Source organism: Euphorbia lathyris, chromosome 3 (assembly GCF_963576675.1).
Source record: "Euphorbia lathyris chromosome 3, ddEupLath1.1, whole genome shotgun sequence".
In the NCBI taxonomy this organism is placed as follows: Eukaryota; Viridiplantae; Streptophyta; class Magnoliopsida; order Malpighiales; family Euphorbiaceae; genus Euphorbia; species Euphorbia lathyris.
In genome coordinates, this window is record NC_088912.1 from 32380603 (window position 1) to 32391411 (window position 10809).

General features: G+C 32.4%; 1 pseudogene; it reads left to right on the forward strand.

Moving 5' to 3' along the window:
* The first annotated feature begins 881 nt into the window (after nt 1–881).
* LOC136222602 (transcription factor MYB30-like) lies at nt 882–6496 on the forward strand (annotated as a pseudogene).
* The last annotated feature ends 4313 nt before the right edge of the window (nt 6497–10809 follow it).

A 10809-nucleotide genomic window follows, 5' to 3' on the forward strand; every position in this document is an offset into this window, starting at 1 on the left:
ATTATTATTCAATGTTTGGTATGTGGGATAGGGATGATGATAAAATAATACATTTTACTATTTTAACCTTATTTAAACTACATAACATTAATTTGAGAGATAAGATGGACTTTTCCATCCTATTAAAATCACATGAGCTTATCTCACCTCCTTATATCCCCTTGTGGGTATATGATTTGAAGGATAAGACTCATATCTCTCTTGTCTTCCTAACCTATTTCTAAAACAAACATGTGATAACTCATCTCAGTTTTTTTATTCCTATCCCTATATTTTTATCCCCTCTAACAAACACGCGGTTATTAGTTAAGAAAGAAGTAACAACCTGAAATTTGCTTCTCCCCCGAATCCGTTTGAATTGACTTAATTGGTCCGCCAAAATATATTTTTGGGAATTTAATGAAGAAACTTATAATACTTAGGATTTCAAACGAATATAATATAGGGAAAAGTACAAAAATAAACCATGTGGTTACACCTGTTTTCGAACAACACCCATGTGGTTTAAAAGTTTGCAATATGGTACGTTGAGGTTCATTCCGTTAGCAAATACATACCAAATTGACTAACGGTGTTAAAAGTCAAAGGGAAAATAGTTAATTGAGTCCTTATATTTATTTATTTTATAATTTAATCCCCTTTATTATCTAATTATCACAAACAAACCCCAAACTAAAAAATAAAAATCAATTACACCATCTTCTCCATCTCTTTTTAATTTTTAATTTTTCTTCTTCTTTCTCTCTCCTCTTTTTCTCTCTCTTGTCTCCCTTCTCTTTCTTAATTTCTTTATAAAATCAATTGAATTTTGCTAATCCATCAAAACCAAAGAAGTACATACGAACTGAAAATCTCCCGCTTCCAATACCTTAATTAATTACCTCCGCCCAGGTATCAAACGTGGTAATTTCACCGATCATGAAGAGAAGATGATAATTCATCTCCAAGCCCTTTTACACAACAGGTATGAAAAAATTAATTTAATGGTAATGTCTACTCAATGGTAATTAATGTGTCTCTGATGTCTATAGCTTCATATCTTCCACAGAGAACAAACAATGATATTAAAAATTACTGGAATACACATTTGAAGAAGCTGAAGAAGCTTCAAACAAGCACTCAACCTCAATCTAGAGATGGGTTTTCATCATCTTCATCTATTGAAGTATTTGAGAGAATGAAAATGGATAAAACCGAATGAATATTATTGAGGAGAAATACAGCTTATATAGCAGAGTACAAAAACTAAGTTGAGCTATGCTGAGCTGAGCTGTGCTGAGCTGAGTTGAGCCGAGCTGAGTTGAGCCGTGCTGAGTTGTCAACTTATACAGCTGTCAACACCCGCCCCTCAAGTTGAGTGAGTATATATCATCAAACCTAACTTGGATAAAGCTGTATGCATTTGAGCACCAGTAAGGTTCTTAGTTAACAAGTCTGCTAACTGCTCATGTGAAGGTACATAGGGTGTGGAGATAAATCCTTGTTGCAAAAGCTCCCGCACTATATGGCAATCAATGTCTATATGTTTAACCTTTTCGTGGAATACTGGGTTAGCAGCTATGGCAATAGCAGCTTGATTGTCACATCGAAGTTGAATAGGTAGGCTTACAGAAATCTGAATTTCTGGTAGCAGGTAACTAAGCCATTTTAACTCACAAGTTGTAGTTTCCATGGCTCGATATTCAGCCTCAGCTGAGGACTTGCTCACTGTAGGTTGTTTCTTGGACTTCCATGAAATGAGACTATTACCGAGCAAAATACAATACCCAGTCACTGAAGGTCTTGTAGTTTGACACCTGCCCCAATCTGAATCACAGAAAGCAGACAAAACAAAAGTATTCTGAGCTGAATAAAACAAGCCTAACTGTTTTGTGCCTTTTAGATACTTAAGCACATGAATAGCTGCATCCCAATGCATCTCTGTAGGAGCATTCATATATTGACTAAGTTGTTGTGTAATGAAAGCCAAGTCAGGACGAGCGAATCCTAAGTACAAAAGCATGCCAATGATCCTCCTGTATTTGTTAATATCATGAATTGCAGGAGATGAAGTATTAGCATCTGGATCATCTAATTGTATTCCACTTGGAAGAGGACTGGAAACAGATGTACAGTTCTCTAAACCAGTATCAATCAGCAAGTCGGTAATATATTTGCTTTGTGAGAGCAAAATGCCATCTTCAGACCTGTGTAACTCCACTCCAAGAAAATACTTGGCAGTACCAAGATCTTTAATGGTAAATTCCTGGTGTAAAGCAGCTTTAATGTCTTCTATTTGTTGCTGGGAAGAACCTGTCAGCAGCATATCATCCACATAGATGACAATGGCAGTAAAATGTCCATGTGATTGTCTAGTGAATAGACAATAATCATGTACGGATTTAGTGAAGCCCAAATTCTTCAAAACAGAAGTAAAAGCCTTATACCATTGTCTGCCTGCTTGCTTCAGCCCGTATAAGGATTTAGTCAATTTACAGACTTGACCTGGTTGTGCCTTTGTGTAACCTACTGGTGGAGCCATATATATATCTTCATCTACATAACCATGAAGATAAGCATTGTTCACGTCCACTTGCTCTATTGGCCAACCATTTGCAGCAGCTACAGCAATGAACAATCTTACTGTCACTGTCTTTGTAACTGGAGAAAAAATCTCTGTATAATCAACACCAAATTTCTGATCAAAACCCCTGGCCACCAACCTTGCTTTATACCTTTCAACACTTCCATCAGCATTGTATTTAACTCTGAAAATCCACCTTGAAGTAACAGTCTGTTTGCCCTCAGGTAACTTAGTTAGAATCCAAGTTTCATTATCCTCTAAAGCTTGCAACTCCTTTTTCATTGCTTCCTGCCATGCAGGATGAGCATTGGCCTCTGCAAAAGTGTTTGGTTCCTTGACTTTGATGATCTCTGCCAAGTAGGCTGAATGATCATCAGTACAAATCAAAGATTGGTCAACATGATTGACAACAAAATCCTGCATCCAAGCTGGAGGTTTAGAAATTCTGGTTGTGTGTCTTACAGGTGATATTACAGGTGTTGGTGGTTCTGCAGAAACAGGAAAAGTAGGAGGAGTATCATTTGTGGGTGTCAGAGTTTGCATTGTTGTTGGAGAGGAAGGAGCATGTGAATTTTCAGAGACATTAACTGAGGGTGTATTGGTAGGTGAAGTAGTGGGGGGTAAATGTATAGGTGCAAAAGAGATATCTGAAGGTAAGACAGCGGTTTCAGAAGGAGGAATAAAGTCATCTGCTGTCTGATTCTTAGTATTATCTCCAGAAAACATGGATTCATAGAACTTAACATCACGAGAAACTCCAATCTTATGTGTTTCCAAGTTATACACCTTACAACCCTTTTGACCAGGTGAGAATCCTAAATATAAACCCTTATAGGATCGAGCTGCAAATTTATCCTTATGAGTTTGTGTATCTGTAATATAACAGAGACAACCAAAACTCTTGAGATCTTTGTAATTAGGATCCTTATCATAAAATTTGCTATAAGGACTTTGCCAAATTCAGGACTTTAGTCGGCATAAGATTGATAAGGTAGGTTGCATGCAACATAGCCTCTCCCCAAAACTTGTTTGACAAACCTGCCTGGAAAAGCAAGGATCTAGCAGTTTCAGCTAAAAATCTATGCTTCCGTTCCACCACGCCATTCTGTTGCGGGGTGTTAATGCAGGATCTTTAATGAACAACACCAAAATTCTGCAATATTTGTTGAGTTTGTTGACCAGTAAATTCAGTGCCATTATCTGTTCGTATGGTGCAAACTGCAGCATCAAATTGTGTCTTGACCATATGTAAAAATCTTTGAATTAATGAAGGAACTTGATCTTTGTTAGCAAACAAAAAGATCCATGTAATTCTGGAGTAATCATCCACAATTGTCAGCATATATCTAGCTCCTGTGATAGATGTTTGTTTGTAGGGACCCCAGACATCTAGATGTAAGAGTTCAAAAGACTTTACAGATTTTATTTCACTCTTAGAAAAAGAAAATCTATGCTGTTTAGCCTTGTGGCAAGCATCACAAACAAGATCAGTTTGTTTACATGACAAATCTTTGATATGAGCTATTTTGCTAGATGAAATATGACCTAGTCTATTATGCCAAAGCACCATATCATTTTCATCATTATTTTGTAAAACAACATTAGTAATAAAGCTATGAGAAATATCTTTCTTACTAGCTACTCCCAATTGTTGTATTTGGTATAAGCCACCTGTTTGTTCTCCAATAGCTATGACCAAATCAGAATCCAGGGCCTGCAATACACATTTTCCAACAAGGAATTTAGCACATAGTTGATTCTTTTCAACTATTTTTCCTACTGACAGTAAATTATACTGAAAGGTAGGAATGTACAACACATTCTTCAGCTGTAATTGTGAGTTGATATCAACAACTCCAAAATGTGTAACAGCTTGTGTTGATCCATCTGGCAAATAAACTTTTCTAGGCATTCTTAGGCTCTGAATGCTAGAGAACAAATTTTTGTTGTTGCACATGTGAGCACTAGCTCCAGAATCAACTATCCATGTTTGATTATCACTAGTTTTAACAGCATTAGAATTAATTGAGAGAGCATGAAAGTGTACAATACCACTGCAATCTCCCTTAGCAAAAGCAGATAAATCAGTTCCAGTAGCTCCCGTGCCTCCCGTGCCTTTGCCGCTGAAATATTTGTGCATTTCCCTCTGCATCATCTCAGAGAATCCTTTATCAAACATTCCTGAAGAAGAGCCTTCAGTGAGTTTGTCATTTTGCACTTCACATGGAGAATCAATCTCATAGGCTACACAAGCTGCTTGAGGCTTCTTTCCTTTATAGTTCGACTTGAACCATTCCGGATAGCCAACAATTTTGAAGCATTCTTCCTTGACATGACCTCCTTTCTTGCAATGTGAACATTGCTTATCTGCCTTCGCAAGAGCAGTTTTCTTCTTAAGAGAATCAACATTGCGAGTATGAACTGCATTAACAGTTGAAGTAGAAAATTCTACTGTGTTCTCTGAGTTAGTTTGTTTCTCAACACGTAGAACCATAGAGAAAGCTGTATTTAACTCTGGATAAGGATCGATCAACAAGATCTGATTCTTAACATGCTCAAACTCATTATTTAAGCCACCAAGAAACAGCATCAATTGATCTTCGTTACAGTACTTCTGAACTCCACAACTACAAGAAGGAATAGGCCTCAAAGTTGCCATTTCATCCCAGACTTTCCTTTGCTTTGTGAAATAAGAAGTGACTGACATTGAACCTTGAATAATACTGTTTACCTCTTGTTTCAGACGGAAAAAGAGGATTCCATTATTCGCACTAAAGCGTTGTTTGATATTTTTCCACAAAGCATATGCAGAAGTAGTGTAGAGAAAACCTTCAGCAAACTCCTTTGAAATACAATTGCAGATCCAGGAGGACACAAGGCTGTCTTCTTCTTCCCAGCGAATATGCTCCGGCGTATCTTCCTTTGGTTCGAAATCTTCCTTTAAGATGTAATCAAGTTTTCGCTTAGCTCGAAGAGCTCGAATCATCGCATAACTCCATGAGATGTAATTCCTAGTGTTGAGAAGCGTAGGAACCAGAATCAAACCAGGATTTTCTGTTTGTAGTGTTGATCGAAACGGATCTGGAATTTGACTCATCTCGAATCTCTGATGCGATGCTGTTGGATTTTCTTCGATCGATTCTACTGAAGAATCAGATTGATCGTCTTGATTTTCTTCGATCGATTCTACTGAAGAATCAGATTGATCGTCTTGATTTCCTTCGGTCGATTCTACTGATGAATCAGAGAAATCATCTTCAAGTCTCTCATCTTCGAATTCTGTTTGTAATGCACGTAGATAGGAATATGAATGCTTTACCATTAAAAAAGCATGAATTCCTCAACCTTGTGCTTTGATACCATATTGAAGTATTTGAGAGAATGAAAATGGATAAAACCGAATGAATATTATTAAAGAGAAATACAGCTTATATAGCAGAGTACAAAAACTAAGTTGAGTTATGCTGAGCTGAGCTGTGCTGAGCTGAGTTGAGCCGAGCTGAGTTGAGCCGTGCTGAGTTGTCAACTTATACAGCTGTCAACATCATCAATGGTTTCTGAACCAATCTCTAGAGGACAATGGGAAAGAAGGCTGCAAACTGATATTCACACTGCCAAACAAGCTCTATACGAGGCCTTGTCGCCGGAGAAGATAAACTCCGACAGTTCTTTGGCGAAAACTACACAGGTTGAAGTACTGAAAACATATCTAAGTTGCTTGAAGGGTGGATGAGAAATATGCCTGAAAATAAAGGGGAAACTACACAGGTTTCTCCAAGGGCGACTACTGATACCATGTCGAGTAAACAAAGTAAATGGGAGTTTAACAATAATGGGATTGAATTAGCAGAAGCTTTTGAATTTAACAATAATGGTATCAGTAGTCGTCCCTGGAGAAACCTGTGTAGTTTCCCCTTTAGCAGAAGCTTCTGAATCAGTTTTTGGTAATTTTGTCTTTTGATTCATCAAATTCAGATTTTTGTCATGATCAGAGGTCTATGTCTCCAATTGGAAGCGGAAGATTTTCAGTTTGTATGTGTTCTTTGTTTTGTATGGATTATAAATTAAGAAAGAGGAGAGATAAGAGAGAGAAAAAGGAGAAAGAAAAATAAAAAATTTAAAAAAAAAGATGAAAAAGATGGTGTAATTGATTTTTATTTTTTAGTTTGGGATTTGTTTGTGATAATTAGATAATAAAGGGGATTAATTTATAAAATAAATAAATATAAGGACTAAATTAACTCTTTTCCCTTTGACTTTTAACACCGTTAGTCAATTTTGTATGTATTTGCTAACGGAATGAACCTCAACGTACCATGTTGCAAACTTTTAAACCACATGGGTGTTGTTCGAAAATAAGTGTAACCACAAGGTTTATTTTTGTACTTTTCCCTATAATATATCCACAAATATTTGATGTAGTGGCAATAAAATAAAACGTAATTGGAACAATTTTCAATAAATGTAATTGATGTCCACCCCATAATTTATTAGTTCATGAGTTTGTACCTAGTTCATCTTTTTAAAAGCACACTATAACATCTTTAAGTTTTGACAAAACTAATTACATAGTCCTTTTATCCATAAATACAATAAATTTATTAATATACCATAAATTAGTTTAGTGTTTCATAATATTCGATAAATCAGATAAATTATATATTAAAAAATTAATATATTATTTAACTATTTTTTTAAACGAATTAATATTGAGTTGATTAGTAAAAAACCTCAAGTCGCATAAACTAAAGATCTTGAGTTCGAACCTTAGTATATGTAAAAAAATTAATCTATTTTTAATTAAAAATACACTGTAATATAGTTTTATTACTAATATTAATTATAATAAATAAAATTAGATAAAACTTAATTAAATATATAAGAAAGTTAATTAGTGGTAGAAGGACAAATTTGTCATTTTCTATAAAATTTATGGATTGGGGATTAAGTAGCTAGTTTTGTCAAAACTCAAGAATGTTATAATGCATTTTGAAAAATAAAGAGACTAACCAGTCTAATATGCACAAACTCAAAAATTAATAAATTATTTACCTTAATTTTTAACATGAAGTTAATCTTCGAAGATACTGAGCGGTCTGTTTATTTCTGAAATTGATTTTCTTGCAACAAAGTCCGAAATATCTGAAGGTGTGACATTTGGATCCAATAAAAAGAGCAATATGGATGCATTTTCAATATGATGTTGGTTAATTCGAGTTTCATCGTTAAGTGCTCGCACACTTTGATATCATTATCAACAAACTTTCATTTTCAAGATTTTTATAAGATTTCTGTTTAATTTTATTTTCATCAATTTGACATTTAAAAATCAAAGTTTTCATCAATTTGATATTTAAAAATTAATAAATCTAATATTTTCTTTTTCCCAGAAAGAAAATGAACTTTGAGTTATGTATCATAACAGAATTTGTTGTAAAACTCACATTAATGATGTTATCAATATGATTTTTCATGAATAATTTAGTAGTCTTTTTATTCTAACAAAAAAAAAATAGTCTTCATATTAGCTAATATATTAAAATAGAGATAAAAATAAAATGTAAAAATAGAGATAAAATAGAGATACGCTTAAGTTTTATTCTATTCAATGGTTTAGTCTCGTCTATTTAAAATAGAGATAAAATGCAAAGATACGTTTAACGTTTACAGCCAATAGGTATTTTACCTCCATCATTGGCATCCAAGAAAATGTTGGCAAGTTGAGTCAATTTTAATCATCATTATAAAACATATATTTTGTTTATTATTCTGCACCAATTGCATATGAATTGGTTCTAAAAAAAGATTTCATACTTTTTGTGATTTAATAATAGAATTAAAGATTAATATTTTTTATATCCGGTGAAATTATTTGTTTTTTTTGTCCAATTCGTACAAAATACAGTATATTTTTTACTTTTTTCATGTTTAATCATATGTTTATAAAACAGATATTTTGTTTATTATTCCACACCAATTACATATGAATTGGTTCTAAAAAAAAGATTTCATACTTTTTTTGATTTAATAATGGAATCGGAGATTAATATTTTTTATATCAGGTGAAATTATTTGAATTTTTTTGTCAAATTTATACAAAATACAATATATTTTTTACTTTTTTATGTTTAATCATATGCTTATATGATCTATTACTAATTAATGATAAAATGATGCACATATGAAGTGTAGATAACAATATCCATGACTGATGAGACACTTTGATAAATTATTTCTTAAATTAACTTAATTTGTTAATAATAGGAGTAAAATTATTATTCGCTATCAACATTAAAAATAGAATTACACCGTTTTAGATAATAAAAGTAAAATTAATCCTAAACTGAAAACCTTATAGGTGTTCTTACACCTTGTTAATATAGATATTACCAACTATCAATATGTGATTAATAAATTTTATTTTAAAAAATACTATTATTTTAAACATAGAAAGCACTTTTACATATTTAGTTTTTAAATTTTTATTATTTTATATTTTTTTCTCTCCTTTCCTCATTCTCCCTTCTATCTAATTTTAATAAAAAATATATATATAGATTTTAATATTTAAATATATATTTTAAAATACTATATTTTCATTAATAACTATAAATACTATCAAGAAAAAATGGGGGAGAAAATAGAGAGGGAGAGTGAGTGTGTTTAGAGAGAATGAAAATAAATTAAAGAGAGATGTGAGAAAGTGAGAAGATGGTAAATTTGATATTTTGTTTTTGTTTTGAGGTTTGTTTGTGATAATTAGATAAAAAGGAAGTTAATTTATAAAATAAATAAATATAAAGATCAAAATAGCTCTTTACCATTTGATTCTTTTATATACTATTTGCTGCTTTATTTTTCTTTTGCCTTTCTATCTTCTTCTCTCCTAACCAAAAACCCTAACATTTTTAAACTCTTATTCAATTCCAGACAGTTCATTGCATTCATGAAATCAAAAAATCCCCACCAGACCATGAAATCAGGCTTACACTAAAGAAGAAAGAAAAATCTCCACCAGACCTAGATATGATTCGAATCCATGACCTCCCAAGACGTAGGTAAGCTCTCAACCACTAGGCTAAGAGGTTCACCACAAATATAAAGATATGTTTAATAATGATATTGTTATGAAATTTGTAAATAATTTTTGTGAGTCTACTAGGATTCCATATACAATTATTCTTTTTTTTTTGTTTTGTTTTAAATTGTTTAAGCCTCAAACGAGCATGAGTTCACAAATCAATTACTCTCTTTATGAGACTGGAAAAAAGATAATTGAGGTTAAGTGAATGCAAATATAATTTCACCTTAATATATATTATACATAATTTTATATATTATTTATTTATTACATCATTTGTTGAGTGATTTGGTCTGACCGGCAATCCTTTTTGACAACTTTAGTCCTATACAATAGGACATGAAACACTTAATGAAGGACATTTAAACAATGTCTTCCACTGACATTGTCCATTTTGTGTCATTATGAATTGCAATTTACTTTCTCCATTTCAAAATAATTGTCACTTTTGATCAAATTTTTCCATTTCATATTATTTGTCAGGTTTAGTTTCCAATGCAACTTTTTCCTATTTTACCCCTATTAATGAGCTTAATATTAATTACACTTTTTGCTATTTTAAATTTTCAATGTATGGAGAGAGGTTCAATTTAATGAGAGAAACTTTTTTTTTTTAACATTTGTGGTCTCAGTAATAACTTTTCTATTATTCTTTGTTATTTTGGTCGGTTTGTTTTAATGGAAAAAATTTCGAATCAATCCAAATTTTTCCAATGCTTCTTACTGTTATCTTTTACTCTTTCGATCGTCTCTTTCAATGTGAAAAACTTTATATGGCTAAATAGTAATGTGCTTATTAATTGTTTCACGTGCTCCTTGTTACCATTTGAAATTCTGTGAAAGTCCTATATGTTATAATGGAAAACTCCATTTGAAACTATTTCATGTTAGTTAATATCAATTTAATCATATGAATTTCTCATAATCACTGGCGAATACAGAATTATTCGGTTGGGGCCGATTTTACACGTGGTGTGTAAAAAAATTTTACTAAATCAGTGTCTAATATAAAAAAAAAATTCAGATTTAGAGAGGGCATAATATGTCAAAAAAAATTAGAAATTTAGATTTAAGAAGGGTCTAACAAGCCAAAAAAAAATAAAAATTAGGATTTAATGATGGCCTAACAGGCCAAAAAAAATTAGAAATTTGGATTTAAGGATGA